The following is a 20,351-nucleotide window of genomic DNA, read 5'->3' on the forward strand; positions in this document are numbered from 1 at the left end:
CCGCACACACATCTCTAACTCTTCCTGTTTATTCCCCATGCTGCATGCATTGGCATACAGGCATTTCAGAGAGCCAGTCAAGCACGCAGGCTTCCCAGAAGAGGTGCAAGAGGAGCCTCCATAGCCATGTCCCATGCTGTCTCCCCTGGCTGTATGCACCCGCTGGAGGCATCCTGACTTGAGCGGTATTTTACTGACTCTCCTGCCACTATACCACTCCCCTTCCCCCATCTTGCCTAGTTTAAAGCCCTCCTTACCAGGCTGGCCAATCTGTTGGCAAAGACACGCGTGCCCCGCTTGGTAAGGTGGATCCCATCGCTCCCCATCAGCTGTTGATCTTCAAACAGGGTCCCATGGTCATAGAAACCAAAGCCCTGTTGCCAACACCAGCGGCGCAGCCAGCTGTTAACTTGGAAAACTCGTCTACTCCTCCTCCCGTCCCCTCCCCTCACAGGCAAGATTGAGGAGAAAACGACCTGGGCTCCCAGACCCTTCACCACCATTCCCAGAGCTCTGAAGTCCTGTTTGATGGTTTCCAGTTTGCCTTTTGTGTCATTAGCACCCACATGGAAAATCAGCAGAGGGTAGTAGTCCGATGCGTGGACAAGCCTTGGCAGCCTTTCCACGACATCTCTTATTCGAGCCCCTGGCAGGCAGCAAACCTCTCTGGACAAGAGGTCAGGTCAGCAGATAGGTGCCTCTGTCCCCTGCAGCAGGGAGTCACCCACAACAATCACTCGCCGTTTCTTCCGGGGGTTCCTGCACGGCACAGGGTCTGCCAGGCCAGTTGCCTCCCTTGGAGCCATGCCCAGCTCCTCCTCGGCTTGGAGGGCGCTAAACTTGTTCTTCAAGGGTAACTCCTGAGGAGGAGCAAGAGCCTTTCTCCTTCTACGAGAGGTCACCAGCTTCCAGCCCTCTTCCACAGCGTTATGATGCACCTTTACACACGGTGCTGAGCCCTCTGACAACTCCGCTGCAGTGGAGGCAGGGGACTCCCGGAGCTGAACAGTCTCCGAGAACGCCCTGTCAATCTCCCGCTCATCCTCTCGGATGCTACGCAGCCTACTAACCTCCTCCCGTAACTCCTTTATCTGGTGACGCAACTGGTCAACCACAGCACACCTCACACAGGAGAGCTGACTGTCAGCCCAGGCCTCACGGAGAGGCCCCAGGCACTGCCTGCAGCCTGACACCTGCAGAGCTGCATCTGCTGTCTGAGGGTCTGTCTGGGTTGAGGCCTCAGACACAGCCGATGCAGCACCTCCAGCAGCCACTGGGGAACGTGCTCTGTGGCGTGTCATCACCATGCCCCGGGGAAGGACACACCACTGTGCAAAATGGAGAGGTGCCTTCTTTGCCTTGGCATATTGCCAAGACTTGTTCAACAAAACTTTTTTTTATCCCCCATGAGATGATATTCGTTTGCCAGAAACTAATCCGTTTGTGGCTCACAAGATGAAAAATTTGTGACAAAAGGAAAAAAGAATCCTTTTGTCATATTAGACGCCCTTTTGTGAAGCCCTGGTAAGAAGTGGCAGCTAAAGCTAACTTTTCTAGTTTTAGATCAAGCTCCAGAGGGTTTGCAAAAGCCTAAGTAAGAACTACTTCCCCTCAGTTATCCAGCATCTTTTCCTGTTGCTAATATCATAAAATTGTAAAGACAAACGCAGGGCAAGAGCTAGTATTTTTACAAGAAACTCCACCAGAAAGAAACAATTAGGATGCTTTGGTTTTTGGAAAAAAGAACTAAGGCTGTAACTTACAGAAAACCAAAAATGTAGGGGGAAAAGGATGATATATATGCTGCTGGCCTTTGGGATGTTTTTAAGCTTCTCATTTCCTCAGATTTGTCCAGTTTTCCCACAGGGCGCCTACAGACAGTAGAGTTATAAAATTAACTTCTCCCAGTTGCTGCTACAGATTATCAGTGAAGGTCATGCAGCAAGTGTGTTTGAAGTCCTGCAAGGCTGATTTCTTTCCCCCTTGTGCGAAACATGCATTTTAGCTATTGATGCATAGCTGAACAAAAAATGTGTTGGCTAATCTTTTGTCGAATACACAGTAATTTTACAGCGATACCTGAAAGAAAAAAGTTTCAGGAAAATTGCAGGAGTAGAAAAAAAAAATTGTAATTCTTGTAATCCTCCTGTATTGTTGCTGTATGGGAGCAATTTTATTTCTCTGTTGGAGGAAGCTGTTAATACCATCGGCAGCTGCCCAGACTCCCTGAGTAAATTATCTTCAAAAGAGCACGTGCTCAGCACGTATTTCCTATGCCTTTTGTTATTAGCAAAATGATTAAGTGAGAAAATGCCCTGACCCCAGTGCAAAAAGCACTAGACAGGCTAGAGCTGTTCACCGATGGCCCGTAACGCAGCGCCCGAAGGGGAGGGCTGTGTCGAGGCAGAGCACACCGGAAAACACACGCCTCTGCTATGAGTCCGAACACAGCGCTGCAGATCTGCTGGCTGGAGGCTAGCGGTGGCCCGCGGGGCCGACCCGTCCCTAGCTGTGTCAAAGCCCTGACCACAAGGGCTAAGAGCAGGAGGGCTGCGCTTGCCGCTCCCGGGCACCAGCGCACTCCAAAAAGGGTTGCAAAGCACCGAACAGCAAGAAAGAGCTCGTGGCACGTAGTAGTATTCGTGCATGGTCCAACCATCAAATCAGCTCCCCAGATCTCGTGTTGCCAAGAGCGCCCCAGCGGGACCATGGCAAGGGTGAGCTCACCCTATAGCCTATAACAAACCCACGTAATGGCATTTTTTGGAGGAAATCAGAAACGTTCAGTGTTGTGCAAATAGCACTTTGCAACATCGGCAGGCCGGACTCGCGGGGAGCCTGCACATGGGCAACGTGATTCAAATTTCCATTAAATATGTTCATACAACTTTGGCTTTCCTTGACGTTGTAGTCATTGTTTTCATTTATCGCTTGTGGATACTGCTTTAAAACATCCAAATGTAGTCCTAAAAACGGTTCAGGTGTTTTGCAGAAGCACCTTCAGCTCCCAAAACCAAGAGCTGCCGCCACAATGTCTCCTGAGGCCCTTCCTTGAGGCACGGTGCTGGCCCTGGGTCCTTCCCAGGCTCGCGAGGGACCTGCCCGGGGACAGCCCAGCGCGCCGAGCCCGCTCCCAATCCAGAGCTCGATCCCCTGGTGCCTCGAGGGTGCGTGAGCCTGGCCTGGCTTTGCCGAGCAGCCCTCACAAAGGGGAAGCAGCTAGAAAACTGACTTTTTATGAAATTCTATGAATTGGTTAGTTCGGAACAGATCACCTTTATTGCAGCCATTAGTTACCATTTTATTACCAGGTCTGTTTTATCTTCAATTCTCTTAATACACACAAGCCGCAACATAGCTGCTGTTAGCGAGGAAGCATGGAAGTAACGTGCCTTCCTGAAACATTTACGTCTCTTGCCCTATTAAAAAACAATACGGTGTTTGGAAAAAAAGTTGTACACCAGGGCCTGCTGCTGCTGCTATATTTAGATGCTCCTGCTGCTGTTTCCGTAACGCTGGATTGAATTTATTTCTACTAAGTAACCATTAAATTGATCTGATTGGACAGAAGCAGCACTGTGGTATTTTAAATAAGCTTTTACTGCATTTGTTCAATGTATACATACTGCGTCAGAGGCCACGATGCCATCCAGCTTTTGCAAGCACCTAGCTGTGTAAAACAGTAATGAGGACATTGCAGCGTTGGCACCCTGACCCTTGGCATCCCCAACTGCATTTACCAGTTCAAAAAAAAAATACATAGTCTAGACCCTTGGACTGTGTCACGAGCAATCCAAGCTTATCTTTCACTGATGTTTAGCAGGACTGAGGGCATTACTGCCGATTTATTCATTTTAGCTGACAGCTCCTGAAAGCCTGCAGTGCATGGCACAGGCAATGGCACCAGATAAAAATCATGCACTAATATTTTTGAAACTACACAGTGCACTGTTACATTACTGTGCTACAATCTTCTGCCCAATGCAGATGTCTCATTATTGCTAAAGCATGTCCTTATTTGGAAAATGAACATCAAAATTAGAGTGCGACTAGGACATTTGTGCAAAATCTGAAGTCCTCCCTCAGAAAAGGCATATTAGCTTAAATAAACTTGCTTGAATAAAGACTATTGAATTTCATCCATATCTATTGATAAAAATTCTAATTATGTAAAGCCTGAAATAAATTACTGAAACAAAAAGGGACATCACGTATACCGAGGCACATTGAATTATATCACCATATCTAACCCAGATCAAAGAGCTCAAGATTAAAGCAAGAGACCAGCCTCCATGTTATTTTGTAATAAATTCGAGGAAACTAGGCTATTGCTCTGGTTGTGCCAACGTTCATAACAAGCTGCATGAGCAAGGCAGGGGCAAAATAAATGGCAGAAGGATCCCATCGGCAAAGAACGGAGCAAGGGCAGGGAAACAAGGGGCAGCTGCATCAGCACATCAGGATGAGTCATGTCAAACGCGTCAAGTGCCTTAAGATTAACATTAGGGGGATAAATGGGACCGCATACAGAACTGATATATCCTACCATTTGTGTAAATGGTGCTGTAAAGCAAAGGGCACACGTAATGGCTTAACATCCAGCGGCGGTGGTGAGGGGAAAGTACCAGCGGTGCTGCAGGAGCGTGTCCCATAGAGTGGCATAGTGCCTGCAGCCTTGCAGCATTTCCGTTACCCATTGACAAATAAATGCAAAATCACTACTGATAAAGTCTACAGAGGACACAAAAAAGGAAAGCCAGGCAAACAGTCATTAGGATGAGACAGTTGTGTGGAGCAAGCTGGCACATTTGAGATGCTGGCTGGGGCCAGATCTGTCTCACCAGGCATGGTTTAACCTCATGAGAGCCAAGTGCAGAGACCAAAAAGGGGGCTGATGTCCAGATGGTAAAGCATCATCTCAAAAAAAAAAAAAAAAAAAAGACTTCTAATGTCTTCCAAGGCCCAGGGAAGCCATTCAGCCTGAAGCTGCAGGCCAGTAGGGCTCCCCCAGGACACCCACCCCTCCTCCGCATGCTCCTCACGGACCCTCCTCTATGGCCAGAACTTGTGGAGTGGCAGATGCTCCTGGTGCACAAACCCGAAACCACTGGCTGCTGGGATGCACGTGCTGGCATCCGTGCGTGGGTACATACAAGGTCTCTTTCTTTGCTTCATCCAAGGATATATTTCGTTGTGTACAAGAAGAGATCTGAAGAATGAATTATTCATATTCTCCAAATAACAGTCGTGAAGAACTATAATTTTCTACAAATCTTCTGATTTCCATTCTGCATCTTGCCTTCACTTTTCCCTAGAATACACTGCCGCCCGTAGGTATGAAGAATGCGTTATTATAAGTTGTAGCAGCTACTTAAACCGTTTCTCACATACTTTCTTTTCACTTCTGTTTGTGCAGTTTCCACCACTCTGCTTCTGTAGAATCCTTGCTGCTGAAATAGCATAACCAAGGATTCAACATGCACGGTTTGATGCCTCCCCACCCCCAAGCTACTGAAATAACAGTCAGGAAATAACAAAGCCGCTCCTGAAGTATAGAATTTTAGAGTTTTCTCCTCTTTCTTTCCATCTCTCTCTCTTGTACAAAAAACTCCCTACTAAAGCAGCTTTAGACAATTGCATTAAGAAAATAGACCCAAATGCAGGCAGATGGGCTGATCAATAGGCTGTGGCTGGCCTCTTGGTGAAGTTTACTAGTGAAACAAAACACTAAAAAACACAGCTTTAAGCTTATCATTACTGTTCTGAAGTCCATCCCAGCAGTCCCTTTTGATCCAAATAACAAATATTTTGGAAATACCTAAGCCACCCCATGCTGCTCATGCTCAGACCAGCTGTAAAGTCAGCTCTCCAGACCTTCAGTGCAAACCGTAACACCTGCTGCAGACACTGCCTTGTCCCCACACCTAAACCTCAGCGGGGGTCAGGAGCACCGTGGAAGGTCCCAGCCAGCCCCCTGGCTAGACCTGGCCCCAGCTCTCCATTTCATTTCTCCATTTAGAGAAAGGATCCTGATTTCATGAAGACACTGCACTATCAAATACACTACCATGAAACATGAGGTTGTCAAATATGGGAGCCCTTACAGGGATGGAGCAGGGGAGATCCATAGCTCAGAAACAGCTTAACTACAGTCAAGTTTCACACTGTCAGTGACAAAATTGTTTGCATAGTCTGTCCATTGTGTCTGCTAGGAATGTGATAGAAGGCCAGCATTGAGACCGTTTTGATGAAAAGTAAAAATTTTGTTCTATATTGAAAGCTTTTCATTTGTGTGTGTTATGACATTTTTCTTTGAGATAAAGAAGACAACCCCCAAATCCTTCCTGAAAATGAGCAGGGTGTTTAAGTTGGATTTGTCTGGCAAAACATGAAACCCAACAGGACGACCACTCAGAGGAGTAAGGATTTCTGCTAGGGTTTTCTAGTCAGAATCGAATTACTGTTATTTATAGACATATTTACTGTATCAAGAGAAATTTCATGATGACTACTTTCCTTCTAAATACGTAAGTTCAGTTTTAATGAGGACTTGAATTCTTGGAAATTGCAAGCAGAATGCTGCAATTAGAAAGCAGCCTCCCTAGCCCCGACACGTAGCGACAGCGGGCGAGAGGAAAGCCCCAGGCCCGCGGAGGAGCCGCGCGGGGAGAGCCGGCGCCGGCGGAGCCAGCAGCGAGGGCGGCCGAGCCTCCCAGGGAGCAGCCCCACGAACCTCTCCTGCTCCCGCTTCCCCTGCTCTTCCCAGCGGATGGAAAAACCTCCTGTCAATCGGTTAAGGGTAACGAAGTTGGTGGGAACAGAGAGGTCAGCACACGCCTCCACCTAGGAGGCTGCGCTGTGGGATGCAGCTTGGTTCAGAGGAGCACACGTAGATGCTCTGACGTGGAGACCGTTGGCTAGATGCATCTGACGTCCAGAAAACACAGACATGCGCAGGCACAGACGCCCGAGCGGCATAAACGCAGCTGGGCAAAGCTGCGAGAGGTGAAAGCACAGAGAGCAGTAATCCAGGAGAGAACAAGATTTTAATGCTCCATGCGGATGCTGAGACAGAAATAGGCTTGGCTACAGGTTTGGTTAATAGCTCTTGACCAACTAAAGACAAAAACTTGTGGAAGACGCACGCTACTGTGCTCGTTTTACTGAGCGATAACTTCTGTACAGCATAACCTACAAGCTGAGAATGCCATTAACGCTATTACTCACACCTGAATTTCACTGCTGGTTTTAAACACTTCTTCATGGCTTGCTGTTCCAGTCCCCCACCCCTTAAACATTCTGGGCAGCCGTTTGGCTCATCCTTAAAAATTGCCATTCCTGTGGAAACACAGCTCAGTGCTGTGTCACAGAGAAGCTAGCACCAAAGAGGCCAAAGACAACAAGGTCTGGGTTAAAATAGAGGTCCTTCTTTTAAAGAAAAGACAATCTGAGACCAAACGATACATAAGGTCTATTTAATTTGTCCTGAGGATTTAATTGGATTCTTTGCAGCTGCATGTCTTTGAACTAAACCGAGTGATAAATGTATTTTATTTCTTAATTGAATTATAAGTTGTGCTACACACATGCACACTCAGAGTCTAACTATGTGGACTCTAACGATTCAGCACACAATAACTGCCAGCTGTGGCACAGGTTACCTTTTCAATTTATTCCATCATGCATGAGTACTCACCCCGCTGTTTCAGATGAATTGCGAAGAAATATCGGTAGGAAATGGGATAAAGCTTGTTGCCAGGGAACATGACAGCCACTGAATATAATGAGGTCGCGACTTGATTTTGTCCATCATCTAAGTAGTGAAAACTACATATATATTTTTTATTTACTACACTGGGATAGGAATGATGTAAAGTTCCTTTCTTTGGTAGTCAGGTTGTGTTACAGTCATTACCTGAAGTTACAAGAAAATGTTTGTATAGCTGTACGTAAGAATGTATTAGGACCACATATTTGCCTATAGAGATTCAGTGGTGCAACCTAATAAAATGAAATACATGATGCAGCCGTAATAGACAATTTAAACAATCTCTGAATATACCAAAGCACGTCAAATCAACAAAGAGTACCGATATAAGCAGCAGTGTTTCTGCTATAAAGAGCATCCCTTTCTTACTACTATTAGATGTTGTGCCATTTGAGATGTCTGCTCTTGGAAATTCACTCAGCATGAAAAATGAAATTACTGCCTTTACCACCGTCCGCCCTCTGCAGACCAGCGAGGAGCTCACTTCACAGCTTGACCTGTCTGTATTTTCTCTTGGACAAGTTCAGATGTGGCTGTGGACATCCAGATAAAGAGTTGAGCCATAAACCAAAAACCCACGTACCACGTGCCAGCTTAGGAAAGCGGAAATTCAAACGTAGATCCAAGCTGTAACTTTGCACAGGCCCTTGACTTTAGTCAAATAACACATCCAAAACCTTTCTTAAAGCAACCTCAGATTGGGTGAAACTTCCCTTCCACTTTTGGATTAGATCCCCAGAGGCAGGAGGAGAGCATGCCCAAGCGCTCCTCTTTTAATACACGTTTTAAAACACTTTCAGTTATAATATACATATTTACAATGAAAAAATTTAAAAATAGTTTGGCTGGTGCAAGCGGGAGGTGCCCCTGCAGCTGCCAGGGGCCCCACGTGACCTACGGTTCAGACAGCTTAGAAGTGTAAATCCAGCATTACTTTAATGACATTTTATGCCTGAGAAAAAAACCCTTTGGGTACCTTTCTGTTCCTAGTCTCTAAAGCTACGTTTTTTTCTACTCTACAATTTAATTGTGTTTATTAGGTGTCAGTAATGAGCTGCGTGGTTACAAACATATCTAGTTTTTGACAGATGTCCGACACCAGCCCAGTACATGCCAGTCAAACATTTTGGCAGATAAAAACGCGAGAGAAGCATGTCTGACATAAGGCTAACCTCCTGCTTGGCATTTGTCACTGAAGCTGCCACATCAGTAGACAGAGTTCTGCAGAAGAACAATATATCTAACTGACAAAACCTCAGCTCCCTGCTGAAACGCTCATTAGTTTTCAATAAAGCTATGAACACAGCACTGGAGTTTCTCTGGGAAAGCAAAGCAGTTTCTATATCACCACAACCATCAGAGCAAGTTTAACCGCAATCAATTATTTTGATTAGCTGGAATTAGCTGGAATTTTGATTAGCTAATCAATTATGTTGATTATTTTGATTTTGATAGCCCCATGCAGACTCGCCTCTGCTGGGTACGTGTGTGTTGCACTGTCATCCCAGAGTAATTCATGCTTACTTTAATAACTGGTTTAACGGAGATGGTGGATACAGAGGCTGCTTGGTGGGAACTTCGCATTCATAGTCTCAGGTGTTCACCATCCCCTATTTCTGCAGCATCTCCTGATCTTTAGTGAATCTTCCCTCCCTCCTGCCCTCTGTTTGAGCAGTTAAACTTTAAACACAGAATACACAAATCTACCATCAAATATGAAACACAGTTTACATTCCTGAAGGATCTCCACCAATTATGCAGAGCTAACAGAAACATCAGTTTTGCGGGTCCTAATCCTTAAAGTATTGCACGTTCACCCTGAAACACAGCTAGCTTCGTTAACACTTGGCACCTCCTGACTGAGCCTTTATCTAAAGCGGTATCACGTTCACAGCACATATAACAACATGTCATTTGGTGTGGGGAAGTCACCGAAACCTGAAGTCACAAGACATGAGGATTTTTGCTGTGGTGGCCCCAGTTATTGTAATTTGGACCTAGGGAAGCACCTCGGTCTCACTTGCCAGGTCTCAAGCAGCTTCTGTTGGCAGACTGTCGGGCATCTGAAAGAGAAACTCCTCTTCTAGCTTCAGATATTTTATTAAGCTCTATATTTATCAAAACCTCAATTCAGTGATATATGAAACCATTTAAAATAAAATGTTTGTGTTCAGTGGGGAGGAGGAAGGTACTCTTTGTTTTCAAAGTATTTTTTTAAAGCGAGTTTTAATTTTCCCATTAGCAAGGACACCCAACGAGCTTCCACAACCTTCTGTGTCCTCTCCTGCTTGATGGTACCTAACCACACAAAGGCAAAGCCTGGTAACTTCTACCACACGAACGTGTATGAAACCCTCTGAAAAGAGCACAACATAAGCATTAATTTTTGTATTTGGCTATTAAGCAGCTCCACTTTCAAGTTTTTCTGTTCAGATAATTTGTGCGCATTCCCACAGGGCTTCCCAGCCTGCCTGGGCGGTCAGCGCCAAGCCGTGAGCCAGGAGATGGCAAAGGATCACCTTACAGCCCCTAGGAAGACGACGATTTTTGTGGCCTCTGAGAAGGAGCTGCCAGCAACACGACTGCTGCGGTGCAAAGTGCAGTGACGTGCAGCCACACGTGCCTGCATCTCTCCAACAGCTCTGAGCAGCACTGCAGCAGAAATGTAGTGGGCACGCAACAGATGACGTGGAAGTACGGTGGAAAGAGCTAAAACATTTCTTTTCTAAAATTTTATTTTAATGAAGCATCTGAAAGAGTTGTTTCCTATCCACCAGGAAAATAGGATTGACCTGAAGGGAGTCATAAATCCGGTAGGTGCCTACTCACCCTCACTGCTTTCCTTTGCTCTTCCATGAGAAATTTCCTTCCGTTTAACAGCTTTTGCCCCAGGGGCAGGAATAGAAGGTTAGAACAGAATAAGCAGTTAATTATGGATTTTCTGTGAGTACTATTTCAAGTGCAGACATATAACTGGGAATTGATTCTGTTGGCTGGAATAGAACATACTTGATAAACAAATGTTATGTTACAGCCTTTTCCAGCTAAAAGACTTCTCTACCCTTTTCCCAAGATATCGCAATAACTTCAGTTCTCATGGTAGCAAACAGTATCAGATTCATCGCTGACCCCAGCATGGCCAAGTTTTACAAGGGGAACCTGGACACAGTCCTTTAGTAAAAACATATTCCAGGGAGTTTTACTGTTAGAAGTCGGTCTGTTACCTATCACTTTTCAGACTGAAAATGTTGTCATAGATGCTTCATGAGCTGGACTCCTGAACGCTTCCTTTATGTGGCCTGTGGCAGCCTCCTTTGGGAATCCAAGGGACCATTGTGGAATATTTGTCATTAGTGCTGCTACGGCTCATATTTGCAATAAATACTTAAACAGCAATGTACGTTTTGTGCTTCCCACTACCAGCTACAAGGCTCTCTAAAGCAGGGAAAAGATAATTCACAATACAGGGCACATCCGTGTCTATTATCTGTATTATTATTCATATTTAGGTTGCAAGCCCCCTTGGGCCTCAACCGTTGTTTGCTTAGGCAGTTCCTAATACAGCAAAATCCAAGTTCTCCGGGAGGCTCTATACACTTTGGTAGAAATAATAATTACTGGTAGAGTCTACTAGTAGACTAGATTTCATTAACTTTTTCCTTCACCTACTTTTTCTCTAAGAACTTCTGAGGAGTAAAGCTGACATTAACCAGGCATCTATTTCCCTGTGCGAATAATGAATGTTGAAGAGCTTGACTCTGCTAGACCCATCACTTCAAAGTTATCTTACTACTTATTTCTGGTTTATTGGTCTTTTGCATCTATCTGGCCTGCTCCAGTTGCAGAAATTAGATCTAATTGAAAGAATTTTATGAAGCTATTGCATGGTAATACTTTGAATATTAAAAGGTGCTAATATATGAGACCAAAGCCTATTTATTTCTCATTTCAAGCTCTCTTAGAAGCACAAGAAAAAAAATTGTTTCCTTCAGGGAAGAAAATGTTATTTTTCAGATTCTAATGGAGCATGCAAGTGTCAAATAAAAACTGAGAGCTTTCTTTTAAAATGCATCTTTGTAAAGTTTAATTTAGAAAAGGAAAGCTCTGACTTGTGTGTAAGGTATAGATAAAACTTCATTCATGTCATAAATTACCATTAAATTCTAGATGTGAGAAATAGTTGCAAATTAATTAGATTGGAGAGAGTTCCTCTGCCATTGAAGAAAAAAGAGAAGAAATCCCATGCAAATCCTTATTTTTCTGTATGAAGAATATTTAGAAAAAACATTTTTTTTAAAAAAAAGCATGCATTTACTCCAAAAATGAGGTGGCTATATTTCTATTGTTAGGATGTTATCATAAAGGAGGAGAGACTACTGTAGTTCCTACTAATGTAATCTTAGAAGTTTCTACTGAAATTCTATCTAAAACAGAGAATACAGAAAAACATTTACAGGATACACAGCGAACCAAACCAACAGCAATAGTAAGGATTATGGGGAAAACCAGCAGAAATGACAGTAATTAGGGTACAAGCCTAACCTCCTGCAACTTTGACAGTGTGTTCGTTGATCGCCTTTTCAGTAAGACAGCAACACTTGGCAGCTGGCATGTTGCCTCTGAGCAACCACAATTGCATGTTCACAGGTAAGAACCCAGCTTGAAGTTAAAGATATTTAGGAACCTACTTTAACATAAAGCTCAAGCAATATTGCATATGCTACCTGTGTTTAGAGGCAGTGTAAATTCAAGGAAGAGACCTCCCACTTGTATACTGCTTATGGGATATTTCAAAGTGTTAAAAAAAAAAAAAAGGCAAATCAGGGATGTGGCAACTGAAGAACATATCTTCCTTGAAATAGATTATGATTTCAGAAAAGACTAATCTTTAATTCCGTGAAGCCAGCAATGCACTGAAGAATTTAAGAGGAAGCAAAATATTTAAGTTATGCTGTCTCATCTTATAAAGCCAGAAGCATCTATCCAGAGTAGTTTCACCTTAGAATAGCCAGGATTTGAAGGAGATTCCAAGCTGTGGAAGTATCGAGCTTGATTTCAGCCCAAAGACTGGAGTTTCAGAATCTTTTTGAAAACCTGAATGTTTTGAAACATTTTGAAAATCTCACACTCTTCATTTATAACAGACTGGAGACAGTTTAACAAACTATATTTTGTGATCCTTGAATTATTTCATCCTTATCTCCCTTGGAGAAATTTTAAGACTTGCAAACATAATTGCAGCACATGCAAGTGCACAAAGCACATAAAAGCTCCTTAGAAGGTGTGAAGGGCAAGCTACCCTTCAGAGAAGGGTCTAAATGTTAATGTTTTCTGGGGCAGACAAGAAAACAATTGGCCAATAAATCACTCAGGGAAATACTACTTTAAAATGGAAAAAGTATTTCAGTACTATCTAACAAAATGCATAATAAAATAAAATGCTCAGGCATTTGACAAGGAAGCAGCTTTTATACCAGTGAAGGATGTCCATTTAGTTATGTTAAACAGATATTGGCGTACTAGATTAACCGTGCACGACGTGGTCTAAGCAAGACTCAGAGAGGTTACAAAGAGAGCAGGACTATATCACTCATTTACAGAGAACAAGCTTAGATGAACAAGTTAGAATGAACAAGTTTTTTGGCTTAGAGCAAAGATCATATTTCTGAAAGGATGGAAACATTTGGGAAGGGTTCAGAAGAAAGCTACAAGAATGATTTGTAAGTTTTTCTAAACTTGCTTTATTGTGAGAGACTCCCAGATCTCATCCAAGGAAAGGTGAGGAGCTCGCCAGATACAAAGGGCTCTTCAATTTCTCAAAGCAAGGTGGTACGATGGCTACAAGCCAGATCATGTCAGGACTGAAACGCAGATGCAAGTTCAATAGCAAAGGTAATTTTCTCTTGGTAAATTATTCTGCTAGATATGTACAATTTCTCTTAGAAGAAATTTCATGTCAAGACTCGAAGTATTTCCTTGCAAGCTCATGTACTCAGAGATGACTACTTTAAGGAAGGATAGGTGAAGCGACCAAAGCTGTGCAGAAATTCTGGTTGGACTGGGGAAGGGTACGACCCTAATCAACTAATGCTTCCCAGAAAGCGAGACCATTCTCAAACAGACCGCCTGGATTTCGGTAGGAAAGGTGCCCCTTAAATCCCGAGTCAGCCAAGGACCTGCAAGGTATTCTTTGATAATCGCCATCAACTCACTTTCCTAGAATAATAATAGTAATTTGAGAAATGGGTCAGAGTACTTTCAGACTGCTTTGTACATGCAGTTCAGAGCCCTACAAAGAAAAGAAGGCTTTGAAGTTTCTTGGTTTGCTACTTTCTATCTTGTCTTTTCTAGAAATTTCTAAGAAAAGCACTCAAAAAACAATAGTTTATTTTCCATTTCCAGTAGAAACGTGTATTTTCCCCTCCTATTCCCAGGGAAAGGAGAGTTGTGTCTACTTTCTTATAAATAATATATAATACAAGGTTGTGTTTGCCCCCTCATTTCACCTGCCCTAAAAATGCTCTGAGTAATAATGACATCAGGGCAAGACCCTCAGCGCACGCACAGTTTGGCATGTTCAGGGAACGGTGACAGACAGCACAAAAGGGCTCATTTGCAGCAGAACCGAAACTGAAGAGAAACGACTGCTTTTATTCCTTTCTCCAAGAAAGATGAAGGGTTTCTGCTGCTGCAAGGTGTTTTGGAGGGGGCGAGCAGAGTCGGCCACAAACCTTCAACAGCCCCAGCTTCCAAAAGTCACCAGTACCATGGGAAACCGTTCTAACGCCCTCTCTGCACTGCAATACGGAATGTGTGTTTCACTTTGACACGTATTTCAGATATAACATTTCAAATAAGATACAATATTTTAGTCACTCTATGGAGTCCCTCTCTTTGGGATGAAAAAGTGGAAAAACCTTGACTGAAAATGCTTCGTAGATGTGCATCTCAGGTCCTCTCTATATCCGACTCCTGCTCAAGGACCCAGCAATGACTGAGTACTTGCATCATTCCAACTAGAACGGACTAAACAACACAACTTTAAGGTCGAGTACATTTCTGAAATGACCTTTTCATATTTGCTGTTAATATTTACCACCTGATTTCTTTTATATAATATTGCTAATAAAAGTTTTCTCATAAGATCTTGTTTTCTGCAGAAGACAATATAGCAAGTATAGTCTTTTCACTTTTCATCATGCTATTAAAGATACTGATACTGTTTCTGTAAACCAGCTACCCACACAACACCTGCTACAGTAATGGCTAGAATAGTGCACTAACTTTTTTTTCCAGGGTATTTTGAAACTGTAGATTCTACAGGCATTTATTAGAATTTGTAAATCATTTACAATGATTTACATGCCCTAAAAAAGATTAACCATAAACCAAACATACTCAGCTCAGTCTTTTAATATCCTATAAACCTAAACAAAAGAAGTCTGTATTCATGTCATCTGATCATAAAGCATGTATAAACAAGGTACCAGTCACATATTTTCAATGAAAATACAATCGCTTTGGGGAATCACTGCTCCTGCTTTGCTAGGAAGGACATGAAATTAGTGGAAAGCCTACTTTTGGAAGAGGCCTTATAGAAGATAGCGACGGCCTGAGCAGCATAACTTCCCACTGTTCCCACCAATACCGTACGTCCATACGCTCTCCAAAAGGGATTAATTTTGGTTCATGATGACATTTAAAGGGAATGCAACAGCAGCATGGAATCAGCTGGAATATTTTTATTCCAGCTAAAGGGGAGAAGAGACCCATGGCACTGGATGGCTATATCATAACCTCAGCATGCTCTCAGCTCCTCAGCCCTGCAGTCGCAGGAGCAGCATTATATAGCCTTACGGCTGAAGGGTTTATCACCTGCATAGCATAGCTCCATTACTGTAATATTTCACATTTCTCCTATTTGGATTTTTAACCCCCTTTCCATCCCTTTTGGGTGCAAGATCAATGAAGAGTTAAGCTTCACTGAAAAAAAGTTAAGCTTTTTCTAAAAAGCCTAGTAAATTTTCCCCATTGGCTTCCCTTTCTATCAAAATGGGATGCATCCACAGCTGACACAATAACCAAGCTGTTTTATGCCAGTTTTGATATACGCTCACCCAGCCAGTCCACTCCCAGATTTAACCTGCTGGCTATTTCCAACTAAACTTGAAGAGTCTGGCATTAATAATTACATTGCCTCGAGTCCCATGAGCCTTACAGCTGCTTAGAGGCAGGAGGGACGAGACAGGGCTGCCTGTGGCGCCAAGGCAGGTGGGCGCTCTTGGCTTCAGTGGTGGGATGGAGGCGAGGGCCAGGAGGTGGACTGGGATGACCCGGGGACAAACTCGAAGGACAGCAAGCTTTCATTTTTTCTAGGGCTTGTTCTACTCCAGCGTATCTCTGCAAGCATTCAAGGCATGCCATTCCTGATGCATAACGTAAATAAGTTAAAACCAAAGGCCTTTAAAAAAAAAAGAGAGAAATGAAGTCTATACGGAAGTGAATTAGAGCACCTAACTGAACATGAAGTCTTTAATAGATATCACTCAAATTACTTGAGTTATAACAAACAGAGCAAAAGATTTAGCGAAAGAAACATTGAATTACTGTCTTCAAAGAGGGAAAGGACTGACAGCAGGGAGATATATCCAGAGTGACTAATGCTGGTTAGGATAATTTATCCTTTTAAAATTTATATTTATTTCCCATTAAACTTTGCATACCTGAGATGGCCACTGTTGGTTGAAAAGTTATTGGAACACTTTCATTCTTCCAAGTACAATAAAGAGTTGAAAAATACCTGTCCTTATTTTTCTTCCACTTTTTCCCCCTCCTTTAGGATAAAATAGTCCTTTAATTCACAGGCTTGAGATCCTCATAACTGATCATTCCCCATTCCTCATTGTATTCCTCTTCTCTGCAAATTTAAGAGTATTTATTAAATGAAACACTTAAATGACTTCAGCAAACCACGGAGTCTGTTTCTATAGAGACAGGTCTTTCTTGGTTCAATAAAACATTTGCGAGCACAGGGAAAAAGGACAAGGCATCAGGACAATAATCAGCATTAAATATGCTAGATAACTGTAATCCACTGAGTTTGAGACTACAGATGAGTAATTAGCAAATAATTGTTTTAAAAAGATTGCATAACCTAACAGCTTTTCCACCTGAGAGCTGCACTTCCATTTTTCAGCAAGAAGCAGGGTGCTTCAGCACCGTTATATCCTGCTGTTTCTTTCCGTCATACAACATAACAGAGAGCCCCTCCTAAATGATAAAAAGCCAGCTTCACAGCTAGAATAGCCAGCTGATAGAATATGCTTAATTTTAAGCAGAGAGCAGCACTGTGATCACCGTGCAAAAAAAAAAAAAAAAAACACCCACACCTTTACAGCTGATATTAAATAGCAAAAATATAGCTTCACCTTTGCCACTCAAGTCCATGCTTCAGTTATCACTAATAATTAGAGTTAACTCAGCAAAGAAGTTGAGATATATATGAATGCACTTGAACTTTGCCATCTGCACAAAAGTGTCTTACTACAACAAGCACTTAAATCATGCTAGTTTGGAAAGATTTATTTGTCCCGGTCATTTAGATCATGGACCAAGGCTCTTATAGATGTTTTCAGGTCATTCATACGCCATTTGAAGACACTCTAGGGTATCCAAAACATCCGCACCAGATTAGTAGGTATAACACAGGCCCTACAGGCTCTTCTAGATCTGGAGGCCAAGCAACAGTGCCAAAGTTGTCAGCAAACTTGCATTTTTACACACATAAGGTGCTCCCAAAATGTCTTTCTATGACCTCTTCAGGATGACAGGTGAGCTGTGAATTCTCACCAGAATGGAGAGGAAAACCGTGGCTCCCCACACAGCAGTCCTGACCTGCAAGGGGAAGAAATCCCATACACATACCAGCCCTAGGATGGGCTAGAAGATCTTTTAAAACAACACACTTCAACACCAATATGAAATGTTTGCCAGATACAAATATCATTTTCATGCAATTGTGACCCACCAGGACAGACTAGCACAATATCCCTCTGCCCCATCAGCTGCTGCTCCATCCTAAACTGCATCCCTGAAAGCCTCCCCCAGACCTGCAGCCTTCCCTTTTGATTAGCGCAACCAATTGTGTAAGAGAGATGAGGTAGTTTGGCAGAAGCATGACCCAAGAGACGCACGGGGGAAGGGATTTTGCACCAGCATTGCCACCTTGCAGGAGCGTGTCTCCTTCCAAAAGGACCAGGCTGAAACGGGAGGAGCTAGGACCAGGCTTAGGTTTTGAGACGCCTTCATGTCAATGCTTACAACGCTTCCTTCCTTTGGCCAAAGTGGCTTACACAATATTTAAAACACAGAAGCAATTTCTATATATTTAAAGCAGGAAGTGTAGTATCAGTAGTATTTATTATAAATACCTTTGGCACTGGCTGCTTCCTCCGCTTTTCCTTTTTCCTTCTGCGATGCCAAATATCTCTCTAGTTCTCTTTAGAAAAAGACTTTTTTTTTTCCTTCCTTACTCATGTTTGCTATTGAAAAAGCAGAGGCATACGGAGAAATCTTCGCATAAGTGATTAATATTAAACTAGGAAAAGAATTGTAAGGATCATTTTTTCCCCTTTACCTATAAAGATGATGACAAGAACAGCAGCCTAAAAGCAGGAAAAGTGACAGAAACCCATTGTTTCTATGCATATGCTTTAAGTATTTGTTCCATGTTAGATATCAGCTTCAAGGAAAGACAGTTATAGTTAAACAATGTGCATTTTCTTTTGTCCATTGAGAAAGAAGAATGGTGATTTGTCAGAAACACCTTGTAGCAAATATGATGTATGCTATACACATTACTGCAGTAATGCTGATAAAATATATTTCAAATGCTACAAAAAGAAATAAAATATATTTCTAGAGTTTTTTTTTTTTTAAAGAACAGTTGTGGTATACATATACCATTAATGTGTAAAAAAGTGATGAAGTGAAGTAATGACAGATCTGCTTGGAACAGCAGCTGTTGCCTCCATGCCAACTTACAGCCCCAATGCTTTTTTGTAGTAGCCAGTAAAACAATAGCTTTGCACTTACCACCCACCATTGATACTGCACTCATTAGTTCAAACATCCTAATCATCAGGACCTTGCCATTTAATATGTATTTTTGCTTTTCCCCTTTGAGTATGGACTATTAACTTGACATCAAGTGCCTTCACACGAAGTGAAAAAATTTTCAAAAGCTATTGAGCTTACATAGAAAAATAGCAAAAACTATACAGCAATATTTTCAAGCTATTTTAAATCACTCTGTCTTGAAAACAAATGCAAAAACGACATAAGAGAGGGCATGGGTGCGGCTGCCTGCTGTGGTCCCACCACCACCCGCCGGGAGCCCCTGCTCCCCGGCCAAAAGCCGGTCCCAGAGGAGGGTGGGGGCAGTGGGGGCTGCGGGAAGCCTCCCGGCTCCAAGCTGCACGAGGGGCTGCAGTGCCTCCACAGCTTGGCTCTCCCTGCTCTGGAAACTGCATCTTTTTGACACTGGGAGAATGATTGAATTACGATAAGGTGCCGCAAAGACCTCAAACTTATGACTAACCTCTAGGCAGCCCGTCCGCTCAGTGGTGGAATTGCAAATTTTGGTGCATCACTGTTTCAAAAATTATGGAATTCTCTCCTAAGCAAACCCAAAGAGGTAAATAGTAGATATATGCACAAGATTGCATGCAGGAGCGAAGGTTTCACGCTCCAAGACTATCACCGTCCCTTGCAAGCAACAGAACACAATGCTTGTTTAAATAGAAAAATGAGCGTAGAAGAATTACCACAATCAGTACGCAAAGCAAAGATACATGTCTGATCCCAGCCATCATTTCTGGTTGCTATAGAAACAAGCTTGCATACAAGGGACGGTGCTAATATGAAGTTCTGCAGTGAATTATGCTCTTTTATAAAGGGCCATGTTTTGCCTGTGATGCAATTCCTGCAGTTCACCAGATTCCAGGCTATCCGTTCAGAAGTTACTCTTTGCACTACCTAGGCCAAATCAAGGCTAGGAGCTTGCCTACGCAGATACTTAAGCCAACCAGAGTTTCCATCACTGCTGGTTCCTCGGCCCCGTTGCGGTGCCGTGGCTGCGCGCTACACACGAGAACGAGGCAGGACTGGGACGCTGATATAAAAATGAATGGTCACGGAGAAAAGATTTGGCCTGGCAACCCGTAATCACAAAAAGCCTCCCCAAAACAATAAAATCCATTTAAGATTACAAGGTGGAAGACAAGGTGAAAGGTTATGTAATTTCGTTTGTGACACAGTGATTTTGTTAAGTGTATTTTAGTGTTAAGGGCCTTGCAGTAGGCTTGAACACTAGTTTAGATTAATAAGTTAACAAGAAAAGATCTGCAAGGCAAAGCACCGCTCAGGTGCTGCTCCGGGCAGAGCCTGCCGACCCAGATGTATTGGAAACCAAGACCAGGAGAATGGAGGTGTTTATAGATGTGGCTATTCCAGTCCACGAAGATGCAGAGGATGGAATCAGGGTCCCTGCTGACCCTCTCAGTCACATCCCCCGCTGCCATTA

Source organism: Struthio camelus, chromosome 6, assembly GCF_040807025.1.
Source record: "Struthio camelus isolate bStrCam1 chromosome 6, bStrCam1.hap1, whole genome shotgun sequence".
NCBI lineage: Eukaryota > Metazoa > Chordata > Aves > Struthioniformes > Struthionidae > Struthio > Struthio camelus.